Source organism: Adiantum capillus-veneris, chromosome 17 (assembly GCF_014529385.1).
Source record: "Adiantum capillus-veneris isolate H3 chromosome 17, ASM1452938v2, whole genome shotgun sequence".
NCBI lineage: Eukaryota > Viridiplantae > Streptophyta > Polypodiopsida > Polypodiales > Pteridaceae > Adiantum > Adiantum capillus-veneris.
In genome coordinates, this window is record NC_140947.1 from 50,439,670 (window position 1) to 50,464,569 (window position 24,900).

The window sequence follows — 24,900 nt, forward strand, 5'->3', positions numbered from 1 at the left end:
TTTATAACATCGATCGGTGATTATAAAGAGTGTAGTTGATGATTTGGTATTGTTATTGCTAAATTAGGGAAATATCACTCTCTCTCGACCAACCAGAGAGATGGTCAAGTATCGGCAGAGAAATACATAATTGATACTTGGCGATGGTTGTTCGAAAACAACCACATCTCTCGCAAGCAATTCAATGCGGCGGTTGGATCACTACAATCGGTAAGTTTAAACAAGTAATTTTGTATCAATTGTTTTGAGTTGTTGATAATTGTTTTATTTGGTTTGGATTTATGTAGAGTCAAAGTGATCAAACATACGTGCCTCTGAACGACGACAAGATAGAGGAGGATTAGATAGAAAAAAAAATTGTCCAAACTTTCATAAAGTCCCAATGTGGCACAATGTATATACAACGATTTACTTTTTATTGTAACTTTTTTAAATAGTTGATCTTCTGTATTTTAAATTGTCAAGGTAAAGTAAATTCAATTTCAATTCTTTGGTATTTTTTACACTCTTCCAAGAAACAATTGATGTTTCATTGTTTTATGCAGGTCAAAAATAAAGGGGCTCATTTGGGCCACCCAAAATTGGGTGGTTTAAATGAGCACCATTATTTTTGAATTGGCGTTTAGCGGCAATAACCGTGGTAATATATGTGGCAACTGGTGCGGTAATAGAGACAGATATATTACCGCGCTATTACCTCGCATATTGTTGACAAACCACTACCGCGTGCAGAGCCGCGGTTATTTCCGCTCCCGCAAATTTTCCTCTCCTTTTTCCTTTGTTTTTCTGCGGCAATGTTAGAGGTTATAGACAACTCTTCTTATAGTGTCAATCGATCAATCGTAGAGTTATTGCATGCCCTTGTGAGAGAATCTAAGACTGGCGATCGAATGGGGGGAATTTTTTTGAGATTCTTTAAAAAAAATCCAAAAATAGGTATGGTTATGTAAAGTTCTCTTGCTTGTCACTTGGAAATTATCCTAATATCCATGAAATGTGTATTGGTGATAGCCAATTCAAAGAGATTTGGGTAAAGTAGATCATCTAAAAGGGACGCCCATCGGTTTAAAGAAGGGGAGAAGCTTTGCAAAGATACGAAGAAGACCCAACAAGCTTTGCAAGTTGTGGATGAGTTGTTGTTGCAATTTCCAATAGGAGTATGACTACTCCAAATCTATGGTACTATGTGAGCTTACAAAGTAACTATTGTGACCGCCCAAATTGGGGTTTAGAATGTAAACACTTATATGGCATTCTTCTAATACCATGCCATACCTTCCCCACTTGAATACAATTTTCCCCATAGTGGAGAATTCCCACAACAGTGATGCGTGCTGACTCCAACCACATTGATGTTGGTGAAGAATTGCAAGAGGTAGAGGTGCTCACGACCTTCAAAGAATTCCAAGCAGCCCTTTTAGCCATACAAGACGGACTACCATTAAAGTGTAGCAAACAGAAAGAAATAATCATGCACTAATTGACGATGGCAAGAGATGCCTTGAGATCATTGGTGTCCCTCAAATTGACATGCCAACTCGTGGCAGTGTGCGTCAAATTCAAGAACATGTGACCCAAACTCGTTTATGTCATGGTCATCGTGAAACAACCAAGGAACTGGAGGACGCCTCACAACTGGTATCAGAGGCTAGGGTGTAGAGCCTAGGTTGGTTGGAAAATTTTTGTACTATCTGAAAATTTTAAAAACAAGAAAAATTGGTTAGCTAATCCAAGGCTTATGAGTCGATATTTCAGGAAGATCCTGTGGTTAAATATCGCAAGTTCCAAGTCTTTGAGCTTATTTATGAGAGAGCTTGTCGTTCTCCAAACTATCTTTTCCGACGGAGCGTGATGGAGCTACTGATGAAGGCTCACACTCCTCATTCTACTTGGATAGATAAATGTTGGGAGCTCAAATGGAGCAATGAAGGTGGGACTTATTACATCAATGCTTGGAAGCTAGGATGTTTTACCACGAATTTAAAGAAACTACGCTGGGTTGAGGAACTGAGAGTGGTTCACTTGTACTATTTCTTGGGTACAAACTCGAGTATTATTATTCCCACTTATCCAGGAGGCACGGGGAAACCCCTGAATGAATGGGTATGGGATAAAGTGGTGGAGATAATTCCATATCGAAGGATCATAACTTTTTCTATCCCTAAGAATACCCCTAAGAATATGGATCTTGTAATTTACATCCGATTCCAAATGAGTATAGGAACTATTATACCAATGAGTTAGAAGATTGTAGAAATGTGACTACAAACATCCATCATTTGTATCACCATATTCCAAGTCAGCCAGCTATGCGGATTCTTTAAATGCCGCAAAAATTTACAATAAGTTAGGATGAGATACCCTAAGCCTCTTTTGTAAGGCTATCCTTGTAAATATTCACTTTATGAATAAAGAATCCAATCTTTTGAATCGAGTATCTTGATCTTGTGTCTATTCTGAAGTTGAATCTTAGCTGTGTGATAAGTCTTTAAATTTTTCAGTCTATCGATCTTATGAAATCATGTAGGTACCTGCTTCTCCTCTTTATACCGTGGTTCAGGAGAAAAAACTTCTTCTCAAGAAAGCGCAACCCCCCAACTTCAAAGGTGAAGGGGTTAACGTCGAACGAGGTGCAGAGGTGTGGATCAAAGCCATGGAGGATTATTTTGAAGTTGCGGGAACTCATCCGCATAATCAAACTATACTTACCATGTTCCGACTTACCGGAGATGCCAAAATATGGTGGAAACAACATTGCCGAGACTCCAACATTGTTGGATCTTCTCAGTCATGGAAAGAGATTAAGATTGTAGTGACCAAATGCTACTTATTGCCAACTCATAGGGACATCAAAATGAACAAGTTTTTCTCACTCAAGCAGCTATCCTTGACGGTAGAGGGATATTACTCGAAGTTTGTGACTCTGAAGAGATATGCACCAAAGATGACCTTGGAACAACAAGTGGCTAGGTTCTGTCAAGGCCTCATTGAACCATTGAACGGTAGATTGGAAGCGCTTAGACCAACAACATTGTAAGATGCTTTGTTAAGGCCAAGCCGTTAGCTGCGAAAATCATGAAAGTTGCTCAGGGCAGAAGAAATTACTTAGCGAAGAGGGCTAGACCGAATAACTGGGATAACAGAGTGGCAAACCTTGCTTATCACGATCGTCTTGTGGTAGCTACTTCAACCGCTATCAAATTTTCCAATGTGCGATGTTATGACTGCCAAGAGTACGGCCATTACAGGAACAGATGTCCCAAGAAGACTCGTGCATTCGGTGCAAATGCAATATCTCTCAATGCCAACGGAAGAGATCAATCGAACAATCATGGAGGACGAGGAAGAGGAGGCAGAGGACGAGGACGTGGTGTAGTTGCTAGGGCTAATGCTGCAGTCGGACAACCGACTGTAGGTGATGAAGCAGATGAAAGGGCAGTAGTGCATGCTGTCGTAGATAATCCTGGTGCTCACCAGCAGTTCACCATAATTCAAGCTCCTAGAATGCGCCAAGGTGATAAAGTTGAACTCCTCATAGACTGTGGAAGTACGCATTCATTTCTATCTCCTAGATGCATGAGAAAGTTAAAGCTAAACCAGTATCCTGCAAATAGACTAGTGGTAGAACTAGCCAATGGGAAGGAAGTGTTATCTCAACATTCTGCTGGCTTGATAGATTTTGAATTAGGGGGTTATGCTACTTCTGCGTAGTTCCGTACTTTACATTTAGGAATTTATGATAGGATTTTAGGAATGGAGTGGTTGAAAAAGAACCAAGCCCACATTCATTGTGCTCAGGGACACTTTACGTTCACAGATAACCTTGGGAATGAAAATCTAGTTCAAGGGAAAAATGGGATACCCAAGGCTCATTTAGTTAAAGCCAGTAGACTTCTAAAGGGACTTAAGAAGGGACAACCAATTTACGTTGTGAAGATTAACAAGGTGGGTTAATTAGATTCAAACTTTCACCCAGAATGGTTGAAGGAATATGTTGATGTTTTTCCAAAAGACTTGACCAATCTGCCACCGTATCGTGAAGTAGACCATGAGATAGAAACTATACCAGGATGTGAACCTGTTTCTAAGAGACCATACAAAATGTCATTACCCAAAGCTATAGAATTTAAAGATCAGCTTAGGCAACTGATTGAGTAAGGGTTCATTAGACCTAGTACTTCTCCTTGGGGTGCACCAGTTCTTTTTCAAAAGAAGAAGGATGGATCTTTGCGGCTATGCATAGATTATCGTGGACTTAACCAAGTGACTGTCAAGAACAAGTATCCAATTCCGAGAATTGACAAATTGTTGGATAGACTCCATGGATCCAGGATCTTTTCAAAGATTGATCTTCGGTCATGATATTATTAGATCATAATCAAAGAATCAGACATACCAAAGACAACTTTTAATACTAGGCATGGGCATTATGAATTCTCAGTTATGTCCTTTGGTCTTACTAATGCACCTGCAAGCTTCAATCCACTAATGCAGGATATCTTTAGACCTTACTTGGATGAATTTGTCCTAGTCTTTTTTTATGATATTTTGGTTTACTCTAAAGACGAAGCAGAGCATGAAGGACATGTCAGGAAAGTGTTGGAAATTCTACGTCAGCATCAGCTTTATGCTAAGGAAAGCAAGTTTACTTTTTGTACTCCCCAACTTAATTATTTAGGTTTCATTATATCCGCCGATGGAATTTCAGTAGATGCTGAGAAGATCAAGGATATAGTGGATTGGTCTCAACCTTCTTCTGTAAGTGAAGTCAGAGGATTTCTTGGAATTACGAGGTGGTACAGGATTTTTGTCAAGATTACGCTCTTATTGCAGCACCTTTGACATGACTTCTGAAGAAAGGAATGCAAATCAATTAAAACGCAGAGCACGAAGCTAGTTTTGCTGTGTTAAAGAGATATTTGGTGTCCTCTCCTATTCTAAAGCTTCAAGATTTCAATAAGGATTTTGAAGTTGTGACCGACGCCAGCAGTCTTTCCTTAGGAGGAGTTCTTACTGAAGAAGGGAGACCAGTAGCTTTTACCTCTCGCAAGCTCAGAGATCATGAGAAGAACTATCCGACTCATGATCTATAACTTCTCTCTGTCATCCATGCATTGAAGCTATGGAGACATTATCTTTTGAGTCGCAAATTTCAGCTAGTTACCAACCACAAGAGCTTAAAGTGGATCTTTACGCAACCCAACGTCAACATGACACAGAGGAGGTGGATTGAACTTCTTCAAGAGTATGATTTTGATATCAAGTACCAACCTGGGAAGGACAATGTAGTTGCATATGGACTTAGTCCTACTCTTTCCTCAATTCTATCTCTATACCCAATAATCCTATTCTAGAAAGTATTGGAGAATCTTCTTCAAATGACCCAGAATATTAGCAACTGTTAACACAGATTCAACAAAGGTGAAGGAACTAAAGTAACTTCTAGACCGGCTAAAGACTATTCTCTTCAAGGGGAATTTCTTTATCTGGGTCAAAGACTTTATATACCTAAGGATCCAGCACTAAAGAAAGCAATTTTATTTGAGGCTCATGATAGCCCAACTTCTGGACACCCAAGGTATGCAAAAGCCTTGCATGCAGTCTGAAGAAGTTATTTTTGGCCAGCAATGAAAGGTGATGTTCTTCGTTACGTAAAGCATTGTTTATCTTGTCAGCGAATTAAAGCCGAATGAATCAAGCTTCCCAGGGAACACAAACCTCTTGATATACCTCAAATGAAATGGGAGTGTATTAGTATGGATTTTTTCACCGGATTACCTTCCGTCGGAAGCTACGATTCTGTATTTATGGTTGTCGATATGCTCACTAAGGTGGCTACCTATCAAGACGACCTACAGTGCTTCTGACATCAGTAGGGTTTTCATCAAGGAAATATTTAGAGTTCATGGTTTACCGAGAAGAATCATCAGTGATAGAGATGCGAAGTTTACTTCAAAATTTTGGACTTCTCTTTTTCAAGCAATTGGAACTCATCTATGCTTCGGTACAACATATCATCCTCAGACCGACGGCCAGACTAAAACGGTGAACCAAGTAATTGAAGATATTCTTAGAGCTTATTGTTCACAAGAGACAAGGAAATGGATTCAATATCTTCCTTTAGTAGAAGATGCTTATAATTCTTTTGATCATAGAAGCATAGGAATGTCACCTTGCAAGGCACTCTATGGACAAGAGTGTATAGCTCCACTGAACTTTTCTGATCCAACTATTAAAGTGGAGGCCTCAAAGCAAATGTTAGAAGACATGGAAGCATAGACTAGAGCAATTAACAAGGATATTTAAGCAGCTCAGGACAGACAGAAGCATTATGTAGACAAGAAAAGATCTGAAAGAACTTTTAAGTTAGGGGATAGAGTATTTCTCAGGGTTAGACCCAAGAGGAGTAATTTGTCCTTGGGAAAATTCAATAATCTTAGCCCAAGATACTATGGACCTTATGAGATTGTAAAGGTCGTAAGTGACCAAGCTTACAGGTTGCAGTTACCCTCAAACCTTAAAGTTCATCACGTTTTTCATGTGAGTTTCCTTGGTCGATAGATCCTATGCGGAAGCAAAAAAAAAAAAGGCTAAGAAAGAAAAGAAGACCAGTGGATGGTCTCTCGTCACTTAGTGAGTTGCGTCCAAGCCACAACTGAAAAGGAGTCTAGCTCCGCCCCATAGGGGAAGCGTAATTTTGTACTATCGATCCTATTTTCATCTTCCAAGAGGAGAAGTAACCTCAGTGCCTTTTTCCCCATAATTTTCAGAGGCACGTACACCGAGTTCCTTCCGCTCTGGCGTAATGAGCTATCTAATGAGGTACTCTATTGCACAGGGCAGAGAGTTCCTGACTGATCAGAACCACCCATCTCATAGGCTTTGGCAACTTGAGCCAAGCCTCCACTTTCCACCCCGCACTCACACAGAGTCTTTGTGTGACCTAATTACTAACACATTGTTGTTCAACACTTAGGGGTCTTTTTTTATATTTCCTTGACACAAGTTCATTAAGACAGCCCTTCAAACATTTCAAATCGGCACCAAAACATATCTTTCTTAGGAAAAAGTACTCAACAAACAATACTTCATTAAAAATTTCAATGTCCTGGAGTCATGAGGACCTCCAGCGGGTGTTAGCTCCACCCATTGTCAACTGGCCGCCCATACAACCAGTCCATGATTCCACCCAATTCATGGAGTAACTTTTCGGGTACAAATTATGTATCTACCGCATAGAAAGCAAGCCATGGACATATCCATCGCATAGAAAACAAATCGTTGATTTAGCTCCTGCGATAACTTCATGAGCTACCGCCCTGTGATCAGTAGGGGGTTCAGACTAAATCGACATTGGAATAATGAATGAAACTTGTTTGAGATAGTTTTTCCTATCAACCATTCTTTCCTACTTCCAAGCAGTCTTTCCATAAAGCAATTCTTTCGTATTTACTTCAACTTAAATTTAAGTAAAATCTTTAAAATACCAATGCCGTTGTCTCAGTTGGATTTCCAACATAGTTTGGGGAATTTAAACATTTCTAAGTTATCATTATGCAATGTTTATGTAAAATACAAAAATTAAATTCATCCAACCTCATGAATTTCCTCCTTGATGCCTCGTGAGATGGCCGGATTTTCTTCTCTCATTGGTGCTTTACCGTTGTTCACCATGTTGCTAGTTCGCACCTCATGGTCATTAGCACCACCAAAACGTGTCCTCTTGGGGGCCATATCTCACTACTAGGATTAGTTCTTTCGGAGAAACAAGAGACTAGACGTAATTCCCACAACAACCAATGAGAAAAATTGACAAGGAATAACCTTATTCTTACACATAATGCTAAATTAGATGACAAGCCTTCACACTGCAAGTATGCAAGCTAACTCAAGGATGCCACAAGATGATTATGTCTTAATTACTCATACCTCATACTAAGATTTTCAATAACCAAAAATTCCCTCATATGTGACATGAGATCAAGATTAATGTACTAATTAAATGCATCATTATAACATACAATGATAGATTATAACCATGAAAATACCCAATATAATAGATGATTCATACACAATTTGCTAATGCAACACAATACCCTAGTAGTACATCTTTTTTTTGTATGCAAGAAGTCTCAAAATCATGTCCTACTTTCATGGTCAAATCAAGGGTTGAATTCCTTGATTAATCCTCAATTTGGATGCACAAAAAGTCTCACCATATCTTAGAGAATCATAGGTGAAGATCTTTACACATAACTATGCACGACATGCACTGACTGGCAATAATGATTATATGCATAAACTCATGTTTAATTAAAGAAAAATTAACTATCTTTAAGAAACAAGGTGCTCCTTAACCCAACAATGGAAATACAATCAATGGATAGAAACCATTGACAATACCCCACATATAATAGAGGATATATTATTTAATGATGTAGCCAGCTAGCATAATTAAGCTCGACATAGGAATCCTCTAGAGAAAAGAAGCTATGGAGCAATAGGATTAACATAAATATACTTAAATTACCCTCAATTAAGGCCTCCTTTGTGTGTTATGTGATGTAGAAAGGATTCACAAAAGAATGATCTGGCAGCATCACTTCCTTGCATTGACTTGGGAATTGTGTGTATAAAATTGGGTGGGAATGATCCTTATATAGGCTTCTGGGGTTTCTTGATGGCCAAGGCATGCCCATACCTCCCTTGCTTGCCCCCTCTTGCCAAAAGAAGAAGTAGAGGTTTCACAACCCTCACTAAACACTAGAGGTGTCCCCTTTTACCTAATTAAGTGATACACCTCTCTAGTCCATACTTAGCCTCCATCCACACTCCCACACTTGACCCAACCCTTGGCACAAGGCTACCTATACACATAACCCATGGCCATACATGATGGGGTCACATGTCCATGCATACCCATGACCATGCATACACATGCATCCATATGCACATCCATGCCATACACATACCTTAGAAAATGCTAACCTTAGGCTAACTTGATCTATACTAACCCAAATTCAATTCTGAAACTTGCTAACTCAAGACAGACCTGCAGGTAACAGATACGACTACCTATCATAAATAGCATCTTTCGACATTCGAACCCTATTTTGAAGGAAATTTGGATCGGTGCACAGTTTGACGAGCTGGTCGATCCTAGACCATGGCGGGGGTCAAAAACTTTTTATTTTTGGAATTTTTTCACAAAAATTGAATTTGACCAGAATTAAAAGTTCTACAAGGATCACAACTCAGAAATGATATCTTATTACTAAAACCTGCTAAAAATAGCATCTTTTACCAAATTGATATTTAGACTTAAAATTTTACATAGGTAACCCTCTTCTAGGGCAAGTGGAGACCTTACACACTAACCAACACTTAAAGCCATCTCATGAGATATGTGTACTAAAGATAAAGCATCAACGTGGTCGACATCGGTGCGTTATGAAGGAAGGGTGCAAGTTTGGTTTCCTCATTTTTGTACTAAGACATTAATTGTAGATCCCTCTAGTACATTTTTGTGTCACACATGTCATGCATTATTGCCTTTAGCAAAGAAAACCTTACTATGATGGTGCTGAGAAGAGCATTGGAGGACAAGCTGGCCAGGTTTGTGACGACTCTAATAGTTTTTATTGTCCCACAAAGTAAGAGGTCTGTCCTGCAAATTGATGTTGGTTATGCTCTTGAAGAACCACAATGTCTGCTTTACATGTATGTACATAGTGCCAGGTAAGCCACCACTTGTCGTGATTGCATAACCCACGCACATTGAGGAGATGTAATTCAAAGAGCTATGCATTCCGAGATGGTATATACAGTGGGCAAGGAAACGAGAAAAAGGGGAGAGAACTCAAGGACCAGTTCCCATCGAGACATCCTCCCCAACTGTAAGTACATAAGGAGGTGGGTCAAGACCTGGGCCCGGATGATTGAAAATAAAGGTAGCTAGCGATGAAGAGGCTTCTCCTGTAACAACTTCCTTGGAAGAACGTACCACCTTGTCCCAAGCTTCAGCCAAAGAAGTGTTGTCATTACAAGGGAGTTTTTTATGAGTAACATTCTTCAAAGGGGGCACATAATTATGAGAAGATGCCAGAATACGGGTTTCTTGGGCACTGTCCAGGTTTGGGAGGTTAAAACTTGTTATTTTCCTTCGTCCTTAATATTTGGAGAAGCAGAAAGTGTAGACAATTGTAATTGTTTCCCTTTGCCTTTATTTGCCCCAACTGTCGGGGAGGAGGTTGAAGCACATTTGGTTTGAACCTTAGTAGAAGAATGTAGAGGTGAGTGAGGTTGAAGAGTAGGAACGGCTAAAGGCATTGGTTGCACATTTTGTTTCAGACATTAAGACTGCATATGACCAAATTTGCCACAGCGGAAGCAATAATTTACAAATTTGTCCCATTTAATCTTAAAAGGGCACTTTCCAGCCACTGCATCCCCAGAATCGATTGAAATACATGTTGGTGTGGGGATATCTGTGTCCCACAGGATACAAAAACTGGCATCCAGCTTAGGAGGGAAAATGACTTTGCCCAGCTGAGCAGCTAACAAAGGAAGAAAGTGACACCAAGTGCGAGGAATGTCGACCACCTCAACCCAGACGGGGCACTTGTGACGAATGAGACTCTGATAGTCCTTGGTGAGAGCCCAGGGTAGTACATGAGTCATCTACGTATTGAAGAAAAGAGGAGACATTTCAAGTAGAGCATCTCGAGCATCCATGTCGGCCAGCAATACTTCATACAACCCGTGTGCTCCATAGTAAACCCCTCGGACTGCTTGCCATTTGAGTAGGAAATCAACCCATTGGCCTACATCCTAAGTTGTAGGCATTCTACCCGGGGAAAAAAGAATCACTGTGTTAAATGCATATTGAGCAACATGATCCATAAGCTCTTGTATAGGGATGCGCACTTCCATGATGGGAGCGGATCCTTCCCAGGCTTGAAGTGAATCCTCAAAGTCCTCATATAAACATTCTTTGATAAGGCTTATAGCATCCATATCCGAAGAATTCATGGCCTTCTGGTGCTTGTATACACTGCTCAGCCGAATCCATGCTAAGCTAACACACACACACTCTTTTTTGGGGGATTTTGATATTTGATTGCTATAAACACACTTTTCTTTTTGTAAATCTGCTCACACACAGGCTAGCTATACAAGGACCCTACTGCTTGAAACTTTCCGCCTAATAGAAGCTAAGCACAAACTGAACAAAACCCTACGCAGAGAGTACCAATTGTGCTACGTACTGAACGCTGCAGGTCACTGGCCATTGAGGGTATGCATGTCGTGTAAAACACAGAGGTGCACAACAGCAAGAAGCTCGCAGGACTGCAAGCTCGCATGCACGGACAAGGACGTGCTCAGGAGCAGCAGCGTGCAGGGGCTGCACTTCCTGCTGATGCGAAGATTTACACGTGCTAGGGTTTGCAAGACAGAGTGCACATCAACTGATCGCACAGCAGACCTAAACGTTTGCACATAGAGGTCTACCCGCTAGGGTTTGTAGGCAAAGGTAGAATGCGACAGTCCACCAATTCTCACACACGCAACACAAATTCCACCACACACACACACACACACACACACACACACACACACACACACAGTGATCACTTAATGAATTCCTAAATTTTCTTTAAAAAAATCTTTAACACTAGAATGGTAACAGGACACTTTTATGTCCTGTTAAGTGACCATTTTGCTTGAATTATTTGAAAAGTATGAAAATGAATTTCTAGGTGCTATATATCCACAAATTTGCCTTCTGAGCTGAAAAAAACTTGACATTTTTTTTGGGGTATCGATCTCACCATTAATCTTACTCTTGCACAACATTTTTGAACCTAAACTGTGTGAAAAAACGGGTCCAGTTTTTTGGTTTTTTTTTTTAATTTTTGGCAACTATACCACTCTAAACTTCATGTTTGTGAGGTTTAGATGGCTAAAGGTTAGGAATTCATAGTTATCAACATGTTTTGATGCTTGTAGGGAGAGCTAAGTGTTAAAAATGAAAGTTATGACCAACTTACAAGGATTGCATAATCCTGTTTTTTTGGGCAAGATTAGCACTTTTATGATTTTTTGGTGGCTTTCTTGATATCCAAATTCAATTTTGACTGTGTAAGTGTAATGTATAACATTAACCTAATCTTCCTTGAGTTTTGGGGGACCTAATATGCTATATAGCATAGTATATGATGATGGTTGAGTTTTTTGACTGCTAAAAAATACGATACATTTTAGAGTAGCAAGTATAACTTTCTCAATATTGCTAGTTTCTTAGTCCAATTGTGTGTATTTGTAGGTAGTAACCATATCTAATCATAGACTACAAACTTGGCTAGATATTGAGTAATTTCTATGGGTTTCTAGAGGTCATAATGCTAAACCCAATTCTTTAATGTTTGCTGTATTTAGCACTTTATCATTGCCCCAAGGTTCCACTTAGTAAGAGATCCATTATCCTTTTCACATGCTCCATGGCTCCTTTTGAATCCAAAGGCCCAAAGGGAACTAAGAAAACATGTATATAGTATCTATATTGAGTGCGACTATAGAAACTTTGATGATAGGTCCGCAGAATGGAAAAAATGCAACTTTTTTGTACCTATTTTTTTTTCCCAAAAAAAAATTAGTGAGGTAAAAGCAACGATATGTTTTGATCACCAACCCATTGAAGTACAAGAGATGAGAAAACTTACAAGTTTCTCATTTTTTCCATATGTAGTAGTTCTTGAACTATAAGCTCATGAAAGGATTTTTCAAAATGAGTGGATCTACTATGGTTTTGGAAAATTTTTCCAAAACCCTGAAAGGACACTTTTATGTCCTGTTAGGTTACCATTCTAATGTTAAAGTGTTTTAGCCTCCACTATGGGGCTTGACCCCTCATAACTACTAAAGATCTTGTTAAGTTTGTGATATATATATATTTTTTGGAAAGTCACACATCAAGTAACTTGGGGGTACTCCCGAGCTTACTTAGCTCTTGGAGCTTTGGTAAAACCCACTACCTATGGGCACTACCATAGTCGTAGCCCGTCTCAGTACATAAGTACATTAACCTCAGGTGAAACACGGTCGTGATTACTCTTGGTTGCCTCTTCACTGTGCCTTGCAGGTGGCCTCACCATCTCTCCTGGTGATCTCCGAGCGCTTGGGTAATTGCACGATATGCAGTTATGGAAACCTCCCACCTCTCTCCTCCGTCCCACCTCTATTTAAAAGGTGAGGGCGCATCTATGCCCCTCACTTAGCTTTGGGTTTATTTTCATTAAGTTTGTGACTACGTATCTGAATCTCCACTTCATCAAAACATGGAGCTCTCAACCCAAGTTACATAGGTCGGGTACTGGCTTTTTCGGTTGGTTTTTGGCTATATGTTTTTTTCTACGAAGGCTTGCTACTCTGAGAAGATGATGATATTTGTTTCACTAAATTGGTAGGAAGCTATGGTTGCTTCCTCTGATAATGGTTTTTTAAATAAAAACCCCTAAACATCGGGTGCTTTGTGTCGCATGTTTACTGATGTTTTCACAACCTATTGTCAAATACAACAAACATGGTTTTTTTGAAAATATCTACTTAAATAGATCTATGGTTTGATCACTATGGTTGGCTAGGGTTGTTGTTTTTTTGCCCTGGTAACCGGTACAAGCAAGGGCATTATAATTCTTTTCTCTTGCCTACTAATCTCGGCTACAGGGAGACAAGCCGTCAGGTGCCTTGGTGCATAAGTATTACTCTATGAAATGGGAAAAACTCATGACTTTTTGGCGAATATTTTTTGGTAAAATGGGGTGTTGCTTCACCTCCCACACAACAGTAATGCGTATTTCTGGCCAGGAAGCATGCTGTCTCTGTTTCAAATTATGACTTTATTTTAAGTGGTAAAATTATACATGTTGGGGTATAAAGCCCAATGTGGTCGCCCAGGTAAGTGGGCGGGCCGCCAGGTATGTACACATATTCTTTTGTAAAAACCTAATAAGAACTCACTATGCTCTACACATTACAGTAGAGCGAGTTCACCATATCGTCGTGCTCTTCTTCTCGCACTCTCTCTCGCGTCACACTTCCGCTCGTACTCCTTCAACTGGTATTAGAGCTCAGATCGAGGCTCGGGGCAGCATTTGCAGGTAGCCAGAGTCACCTGCTCAGATTGGAGTGAGATTCGACAGGCGAAGACACGGCCCCAAATCTTGTGAAAAAGCCCGAAGGGCTGCAGGTGTTCTCAGAATTTCATTCTGAGGTCATCTCGACCACAGTTCGGCTTTGACAAAGTTCTGCGTAGGACATTTTCGACTACGTGGTCTCAGTGTTGAGGGTCGAGTGAGGTTTTAATAAGCTAGGGGATTCTCGAATGTTGAGATCCTTTCGGTGATACAGGTCTTGGAGCGATCCCTCGAGCACCCTTAGATATGCAGCTAGGATGTATTGACTGTGAGTTAGACAGTTGGGATTTCATCTTTGCTTTACTGTCGTTGAGGCATTGTCGCACTCTATGCTTACAGGACAGTGGACAGGACAGTGAGAGACAGTACAGGTGCAGGACAGGTTTACCCGCAGCTTACAGTGTCAGAGAGACAGTGTTTTTTGAGCTGTTTTTTGGTCTGTTTTTTGAGTACACCAGAGCCATTTTACAAAGGAGACTCTGCCGAAATTTCTGCAGAATCTGAAGCTTTCTTGGTTCATTTGACAGGTTGATATTGGTTCAGAGGTCAGTTTACAGGGGAAACTCTGCCGAATTTTTCCCAGGAAAGTAAACTACTGTGAAGCGTAGCTATTGCTGGATCACAGGACACTGCTCTTTACAATATCAAGAAGTTGGATGGAACCAATTTCCCATTGTGGAAGAAGCAGATTTGACACGTGTTGGTACAAAAGAAGCAGATAAAACCTATAAAGCTCAAGGGGATAAAACCACAAGATAAGGACGAAGATGAATGGAGCGAAATGGATGAATTGGCACTTTCTACCATTATGCTGACTTTGGCAGAAATCGTTTACTTCAATGTAGCAGACGAGATGTCGGCTTATGAAGCATGGACAAAGCTGAGTGATCTTTATGAGAAGCAGAGTGCAGTTTCACAGGTATACTGGCTTAAGAAGCTTGTTGACTTGAAGATGAAAGAAGGGACACCTATGTCCAATCATCTGAATGAATTCAACACCATCTACAGTCAGTTGTCAGCTCAAGGTGTCAAGTTTGATGAACCTGTTAGAGCTATGTTCCTGTTGATCACATTGCCGGAAAGTTGGGACACTTTTCTCACAGCTTTGAGTAATTCTGCACCTCCAGATGGTTTGAACATAGCAGGTGTAGAAGGAAGTCTGCTTACTGAAGAAACCAATAGAAAGACAATGGAAAAAGGCAAAGGAACAGCCTTAGTTGTCAAGGGAAGGACCAAAGAAAAGTACAAAGGTGGAAAGAGGAATCAGTCTCATAGCAAGTCCCCCAGTGCTAAAGGCAAGAGTGACATAGAATGCTACCATTGTGGCAAGAAGGGTCACATGAAAAGAGACTGCAGAGAATGGAAAGCAGAAAAAGGCAAAGAGAAAGCTGAAGACCATGGTGAGAAGAACAAGTCCTCAGTGAAGATTCAAGAAATAAATGTGACAAACACTGTTGCAGAGGATGACAGTCTAGTGTCAGGAGACATCTACTTCTTGAAGAATACAATGGACTCAGCTCTTCTTACAACATCTGATGGAAATGCACTGAGTGACTCGATTATAGACTCAGGGGCATCATTTCACGTGTCTCCAAACAAGGAGTGGTTTACCTCTTATGTGACCACTAAAGATCATGTTCGGCTAGGCAATGGGCAGACATGTGAGATCTTAGGTGTTGGAGATGTTCAATTGAAGTTTTAGAATGGCTCTTCTTTCACGCTGAAGAATGTGAGACATGTTCCCGCAATTACAAAGAGCTTGATCAGCATAGGTTTACTTGATGATGCTGGCTACGACACCACTTTTGGACAAAACATGTGGAAGATATCCAAGGGTTCGATGATAGTAGCACATGGAGCAAAGTCTGGAGGACTTTACATGATTTATGTATCAAATGTCTCTAAAAATGTAATCAATGTAACCGAGCAGCCGAACGTTTCTTTGTGGCATAGCCGGTTAAGACATATGTCCAAGAAGGGAATGGAAATCTTGTCTCGTTCTGGTTATTTGCCTGGATTTTCATTTAATGATTTTGAATTCTGTGAACATTGTCTATATGGTAAGCAAACACAGTAGCCACCTAAGCATAGAAGCAGTAGAAGAGATACATAGTTGCACTTGTTCATAGTGATTTGTGTGGACCTATGCCTAACCTATCTCTAGGGGGAGCTTCTTACTTTATGAAATTTATAGATGATTACTCGAGGAAAGTATGGGTTTACTTTCTCAAGCACAAGGATGAAGCGTTTAGTGTTTTCAAAACGTTTGTGACACTTGTGGAGAATCAGAGTGGCAAGAAGCTTAAATGCTTACGCACTGACAATGGTGGAGAGTATGTTTCAAAGACCTTTCAGGACTTTTGTGAGTCAAAAGGTATAAAACGTGAACTTACTGCTCCTTATAATCCTTCTCAAAATGGTGTTGCTGAGAGGATGAATAGGACCATACAAGAGAAGGTCAGAAGTATGTTGTCTAATGCACAGCTGCCAAATGGGTTTTGGGCTGAAGCTATATCAACAACTGTTCATCTTATAAATAGATCTCCTAGCAAGGTTTTTCAGAAGGATTCAGTGCCAGAGATGGTATGGTCAGGCAAAATGCCCTCATACAAGCATCTCAGCGTCTTTGGCTGTGAGGCATATACTCACGTTCCAAAGTAATTTAAGAACAAACTTGAGCCAAAGAGTAGAAAGTGCATCTTTATAGGCTATGGTAATTTTGGTGAGATGGGGTACAGACTTTGGGATCCCGAATCTAGAAAGGTTATCCGCAGCAATGATGTTCACTTTAATGAATCCAAATATCATTCTAAACCAGAGAGGGTTGAGGAGATTAGAAGAGTTGTCTTTCAAGAAGATGGACCTGCACGTACAAGACAAAATGTCAGGGCTCAACAGGAGCAAGGACAGGATAGATTGGAACCACAGGTTGTGGTTGAGCCTGAGCCACCTATTTTGCGTAGATCTGGACGTATCACGCGACCTCTTGATCGGTTTGTTCCATCTATGAACTATGTCATGTTGACTGATTGCAATGAGCCTTCATGTTACAAGGAAGCAGTGCAAATGAAGGACTCCAGGAATTGGCAATTGGCCATGCAGTCAGAGATGACAGCTCTGCATAAAAACCAGACATGGAAGCTAGTTAAATTACCATAGGGCAAAAAGGCTCTACCTTGTAAATGGGTTTACAGGTATAAGATCACCGCTCATGATAGTCAGCCAAAGTACAAAGCAAGGCTTGTTGCCAAGGGCTTTAAGCAAGAACAAGGCATTGACTTTGATGAAGTCTTCTCTACGGTGGTCAAGATGACTACATTGAGATGCTTTCTTGCATTGGTTGCCATATTAGATTTGGTGTTGCACCAAATGGATGTCAAGACAGCGTTCTTGCATGGTGATTTAGATGTGGAAATTTACATGCAGCAGCCAGAAGGGTTTGTTGAGAAAGGCAAGGAAGATTTGGTATGCCAGTTGCTGTTAAAGAGTCTTTATGGCTTAAAACAATCACCGAGGGCATGGTACCATAAATTCCACAAGTTTATGCTTTCTCAAGGCTACAAACGTAGTGAGTTCAATCACTGTCTATATACAAAGAAGGCTAAGGATGGTAGTTGGCTGATCCTTATTTTGTATGTGGATGACATGTTGATTGCTGGCACGCACTTGGAAGAAATTTCAGCTTTGAAGTCAAAGATGGCAAAATCGTTTGACATGAAAGACATGGGTGAGGCAAGTCATATACTTGGTATGCGCATTGAGAGAGACAGATCAAAGAAGTTGATTTGGTTATCTCAAACAGAGTATATTGACAAGGTTTTGCAACGTTTCAATATGGAGAAGGGAAAGGCATTCAATGTTCCATTGCCACCATATGTGAAACTTAGCAAACAAGATTGTCCTATGTATGATGAAGAACATGCTGAAATGGATAAGATTCCATATGCTTCTGCAGTGGCTAGTTTGATGTATGAAATGATTGCTACTCGCCCAGACATTGCATTTGCAGTGGGAGTAGTAAGTCGATACATGTCAAACCCAGGCAAGAAACATTGGGAGGCAGTGAAAGGAATATTGAGATACCTGAAAGCTACAAAGAGTATGCGTATATGCTATGGGAGTCAGGAGCTAAGTGTAAAGGGTTTTACAGACTCAGATTATGCAGGTGGCTTAGACAACCGAAGGTCTACGTCAAGGTATGTCTTTACATTGGTTGGTGGAGCAGTATCATGGCGTTCTAGATTACAAGATTGTGTTACTCAGTCTACTACAGAGGCTTAATATGTTGCAGCATCAGAGGCATGCAAAGAATAAATTTGGCTTAATCGACTAGTAACAGATTTGGGAATCAAAGAAGAGATGCCCGTGTTATATTGTGATAGTCAGAGTGCTATACAACTGGGTGGATGCATGAATAGGTGGCCCGGTTTTAACCGGGCCATTGAAAGTTTCTTTTGAAGGCTTAAAATTTAGGGGGTATGAAACTGGTGTTATGGGCAAGAATTGTTTGAATTAAATATTCGTGTGGAGGATACAAAATCTTAAAAATCATGTGGAGGATTCAAAAACACCTGTGGAGCCCACGTTAGAACGAGTGTTCAGTCGAATGTTTTCATGACCATGACTTCTTTGTATCTTTGTGCCTTTCTCCTTCTTCGCCTTTCTCAGCTCGCTCTACAGCCCCCTGTGCACGCTGCTTATCCTTCGCTATGGATAGCAACCTAAGAAAGAGCCCAAGGAATGCAGCTCGATAGGTCTCCCCCACAAAGACCCGACATTCTCCCACGAAGGCATGTCACCTCTCTCTGTCTCTCTCTGTGTTGTGTACAGCGGACCTGTGTGTAGTAGAGTATTGAGGTGTGGATACATTGAGTAATGAGTATGAATTTATTCCTTTCAGAGATAGAAGTTACAGCCTCCTCCCAAAATCAGCCGCTTTGTTCACCCCAAGGATGTGGAGGTGCCATTAAAGGCATTCTGCACGACAAAGGAGGATTTTCACAGGGAATATGGGTTAAGTCTTGAGGGGAAAGATGTTAGGAAATTGACAGATGCAGATGTGCCCATATCCGACTAGATGAAAGTTTTCACGTGTCTTCCAGTGAAGGAGAAAAAAGTGCCGATAAAAACAGCAAGGCCGGATCACTACAAGGCACTCTACCAGCTCTACAAGCAGGTGTACCAATCCAAACCACCAAACTATCTGTTGGGAGTCAAGTTTTCACGCGGATATGTTTATTTCGTATACACAGGTCCGGTAAAGTGGGTTGAGTTTGCATCTGAGGTGGTGAAGAATGTGACCAATGAAGGTCACTTAGATAGGAAAAGAGAACAATGGAAGTTAGAGACTTTCAAAGTATCCATAGGTACCCCAAGTGGTTCTGCCATCTTCTTAGTAAATACCCCATCCGGAAGTACACCAGTCGGAAGTGGACTTTTTGCGACCACTCAGTCTGCCTTTAGTGTTGAAGTATCCGCTTCCTTGCAAGAACTTCTTGTTGAGGTTAGAAAATCTCATGACAATGTATCAGCCGAGTGTCAGAAGGCTAAGGATTCAGTGGTCAAATCTGTTGCTTATGTGCACCGTTGCGAGGGTGCCCTTGACACCATCCGAATGCACTTCCCTGATGATGCCAATGTACCAACAGGCTTGCTTGACAGCCTCCAAGAAAAATTTGACCAAGCAAAAGCCACCCTACAGCAGGCATAGGTATGCTTTTAACTCCATCTGATTGTAGTATAATACATGCAAAGTACCATACGGTATGATTTTTCATACCGGTAGGATTATATCATATTCTGTAAGGGTAGATGACAATACCGGTAGGATGTTATCATACCGGTAGGATTATACCCTACCGGTATGATTACATCCTACCGGTATGATTATATCCTACCGGTAGGATTTAGGAGATAATCCTACCAGTATGATAACATCCTACTGGTATGGTTACATCCGACCGGTATGGTTAGATCCAACCGGTATGATAAAATCCAACCGGTTTGATGTTATGCTTCTGATATACTGTTATCCTACCGGTATGATGTTACCGGATGTTATCGTGCCAGTATGATGTTATACTATCCAGTATAATAACATTATACCGGTGGGATAACATTATACTAGCAGGATGTAATCATATCAGTATGATAACATCATTATACCGATTTTCAAGCATTCATACCGATTTTATACCTCTTTGACATTGTCTGATAACAGAGGTCTCTTGCCTACAAGAAGAATTATCCAAATGCTTGGACCGTGAGGAAACCTTTGGTCTCTATGTCACATTTGTGACACGAATGATTAGTCAACCAATGCTACCTGAAACCATAGTCTTGCCTGCACGAGTAACAACTCCTGGACATAGTGTTGTTCTCATTGATGTGTGCAATGCTTGTGGTGTAAGAATTCATGATCACAATCACTCAAGCCATGTTGTTCTATTGCCTTGTTCACATGCATACCATGCATTCTGCTATGCTCACTTGGCTGAGAAAGGAAAGTGCATGCTTAAGGATTGCCTCGGAGTTATTTCTGCAGAAGACCAATCCCTTCTAAAGAAGAAGCCAGTTGAACCATGCCCAAAAACAGGTGAGAAAATTGTTTCAATGGGTAATCAGGTGGTTGATTTTTGTCTTCTCTGATGTTTTTTCAGAGTCAAGCTGCTTCAGAACTACTGCTGGTAAAGACACGGGGAACGATGCAGTGACGCCTGCATACAAGACACCTGTGGAGGTATTGCTTGATGAAAATGTCCCTGGTAATGCTGAGAAACCTGTTTCGGAAACAACAGAAGAAGAACAAAACTTTGAGGTAAAGGAGCAGAGTACGACTGGTGCTGAAGAGAAAACCCAGAATGAGGAAGACGATGTGTTGCTAGACAGCGTGCGGGTGACAAGATCAAAGACCCCAAGAAAACGAGGCCAATGTGGCAAGAGTAAGTTTTTTCATTGATTATGGCTCTAATAAGTGATCTCTTGTTGCACAACTTTCTAAAGCTGATGGTCGTGTAGATGTCAGGCTGGAGGGAAGTCCCGAGGAGACCCTTGCTCAGCATATAAGAAAGGCAAAAAGAAAAAAAATCGAGAAGACTGGAGATGAGAAGCCTGAAATGGAGAGAAAAAGCAAGGAAGAGGAAGAGACCCAGGGGCAGCCAGAAGAGGAGATGGACATAGAAGACACTAAGGAGATGCAGAATACCAGCACAAGTTCTGACCCTAAACCCAGAGCCTGCAAAAGATTATAGTTTTCCCCCCCATGTTTCTTTTTATGTAACCACTTCTGAAATTAATATAACTTTCTTTCCCATTCGACGTCTCTTTCATCTTGTGCCTAATTTTTGAACATTGTGTGTTTTTATTGTATGATTTCAATCTATAGATATGTCCTAATTGCATATTTAAATTTGAGTCTTGTGTAATTTTGCATCTGTAGATATGTTTTCAGTTGAAGAATGGCGCCTTGCAGATAGGTTCAGGGCTGACAAGCAGAATGGCAGGGCTGACATTCGTGCAATATGGAATTGCGTGTTGTCTCCTGCAGTGCTCGTGTTTCCTCTATGGTATAGACTAATTAAAAGAATCCCACTGATATGGCCAAGGCCACCACCTCCGTTGAGCGTCCAGCGTAGGGTTCTCATTTTGGACCTTAATGGATTACTGCTCAAGAAATTTGATGGAAAATATGGTGAAGAATTTCCCCACTGGCCAGAAATGCGGTATGTTGTTGAAGGGGATACACAGTTTTGGGTAAGGCCCGATGCAGAATTGTTTCTGAATTTTTGTTTTAGATGGTTCGAAGTGTGGATATGGAGCTGCTGCGAGTTTGAGAAGCTCAAACGCACGCTACCGACAGTGTTCCCTGACCACCACAAAAGATTCAATAGAGTGGTAAGTCAGGCGCAGTGCACAAGGGCCCCTTTTAAATTGGGCGCGACAGATAAACCGGTGTTCCACAAGAATCTCAAAAATTTTCCTAACCTACCACCTGACACACTTATCTTTGATGATTCTGGATATAAGCTAATGTTTAATCCATTGGGGTCATTTCTTGTTTTTCCCAAGCTAGAAAAGCAGTCTAAAGAAGTGCACCCCTGTTTTTTGTCAACCACTGTCATAAACTGGCTGGCACACTGGTTGTACTCGAAGGACAGAATTGAGTATACAAAGAGGACTGTAATTTGTCCAGACAGACAACCTGACGACACCTATGTGCGTCGTTTTTATTGGAAATGGCGGATTGACTTTTTCAAGAAGAAAGGAACATATTTTTTATATAAAAAGAAAGCTTCATAAAGTCTGTGAAGTGGGCGACTTTTGTTGATGTATTTTTTTGTCGATGGATGTAAATGGAGAATTACTCAGCCAAAAGGCTCAATCAATGTAACAGATTCATGTATAATACATTTACAAGCAAGTTGCACGGAAATACGTTGTATTCTATATTTGAAGTATATTGCAAATAAGAGGAGAGAGTGTCTGATAACGGTATTATACTAGGCATGACTGGTCTGATACTGAGAAGTGAGTGAGAGAGAGAGAGAGAGAGAGAGAGAGAGAGAGAGAGAGAGAGAGAGAGAGAGAGAGAGAGAGAGAAAGAGAGAGAGTCGGATACAAAGAAGTGACATGTATGATACTGGTATGATTATTTCAAGTGACTGGTATTATACATGTATGATACTGAGAAGTGACGTGCATGATATTGAGAAGTGACACGAGAGAGAGAGAGAGAGAGAGAGAGAGAGAGAGAGAGAGAGAGAGAGAGAGAGAGAGAGAGAGAGAGAGAGAGAGAGAGAGAGAGAGAGAGAGAGAGAGAGAGAGAGAGAGAGTCTTATATTGTGAAGTGACTGGTATGATACCGGTATGATACTGTGAAGTGACTAATATGATACCGGTATGATACTGAGGAGTGACCGGTATGATACTTAGCAGTGACAGAGAGAGGGAGAGGGACTGGTATGATACCGGTATGATACTGTGGAGTGACCGGTATGATACTGAGACATTACACACACACACACACACACACACACACACACACACACACACACACACACACACACACACACACACACACACACACACACACACACACACAGAGAGAGAGAGAGAGAGAGAGAGAGAGAGAGAGAGAGAGAGAGAGAGAGAGAGAGAGAGAGAGAGAGAGAGAGAGGGACTGGTATGATACCGGTATGATACCGAGGAGTTACTGGTATGATACCGGTATGATACTGAGAAATGACAAAGAGAGGATACTGAGAAATGAGAGAGAGAGAGAGAGAGAGAGAGAGAGAGAGAGAGAGAGAGAGAGAGAGAGAGAGAGAGAGAGAGAGAGAGAGAGAGAGAGAGAGAGAGAGACTTGTATAATACCGGTATCATACCAGTCACTCCTCAGTATCATACCGGTATGATACTGAGAAATGACTGGTATGATGTTTAGAAATGACACAGAGAGAGAGAGAGAGAGAGAGAGAGAGAGAGAGAGAGAGAGAGAGAGAGAGAGAGAGAGAGAGAGAGAGAGAGAGAGAGAGAGAGAGAGAGAGAGAGAGAGAGAGAGAGGGAGAGGGAGACAGTTCAGTTTACAGTAATAGACAGATATACACAAAATTATGCATTATGCATTTCTTAAGATGGTTACAACTCAAAAGGCATACTATTGTAGATAGACTCACTGACATCAAGTGATATTGTATATAGTTTTGAGTTGCTGGGATGGGGTATCATGGGGATTTTGATTGCCCGAACAAGATGTGAATATATGAACACCTCTGGCTTTTTGTCCAAAAGCTCGTAGGTCTGCTCATTTATCATACGATAGTAAAACCCTTTGATAGCATAGGATCCTCGCCCAATGATATTGCCGCAGTCATCTTCAGCGTCTGAATGAAACTCTTGAATAGCTGCAGTGCATTTCACTATATAGAAATCCACTTTTTCTTCATTGTCATTTGGTGCGGGAACAACAAAATTATCACCAACAATAAGAGCTTGATTGAGGGTGTCATAGTGTCCTTCATATGCTGCATCCTCATTATTTCGTCGTCATCGTCTTCCCCTTCTTCTGTAGGCTCCAAAATAAGGTATGTCCAGAAAGGAACGTGTGACTTGCTCACACATCTCCTCCACTTTTCCTGTTTACATGCACTACAGAAACAAGACAGTGAACGTGTTCTCAAAGCAGTTGTATCATGCTATGAATATGCAAAAACAGAGTGCATTGAGCGGGTATTTTTTACAGCCTTCACATCCCAATTTTTTCCCCTTTCGACATCTCCCAATTCAATCACCCAAAAAATCTTGCTTACATAACAAGCCTGGGATGCATAGGTGGCTGTAGCACCATCTGACAAGGTCCGTCTCAATAATGCCACAAAATCTGTAGCACAGTCTATCTTTGGGCAGTTTGGCTGCAATTGGTATTGAGTTAAAGACCTTTTTATCATTGCTCCCACACCGTCATGTTCTCCCTTACCATGTCCGGATCCAAAAAAGTTCCAAGACATTTTCCATCCCGTAAAAACATTGTATCTGCAATTTATTCAATGGATAGAAGAAGATTAATATACTCTTGGCATGATAAAATTACCAAAAAAAACACGTATTATAATATTATTGATGTTAGACAAGCATTTTATTACAACTTTAATGCCACTATGATAGGTCTCTATATTAAAACCACCTTCGGATAATGTTTGTTAGAACA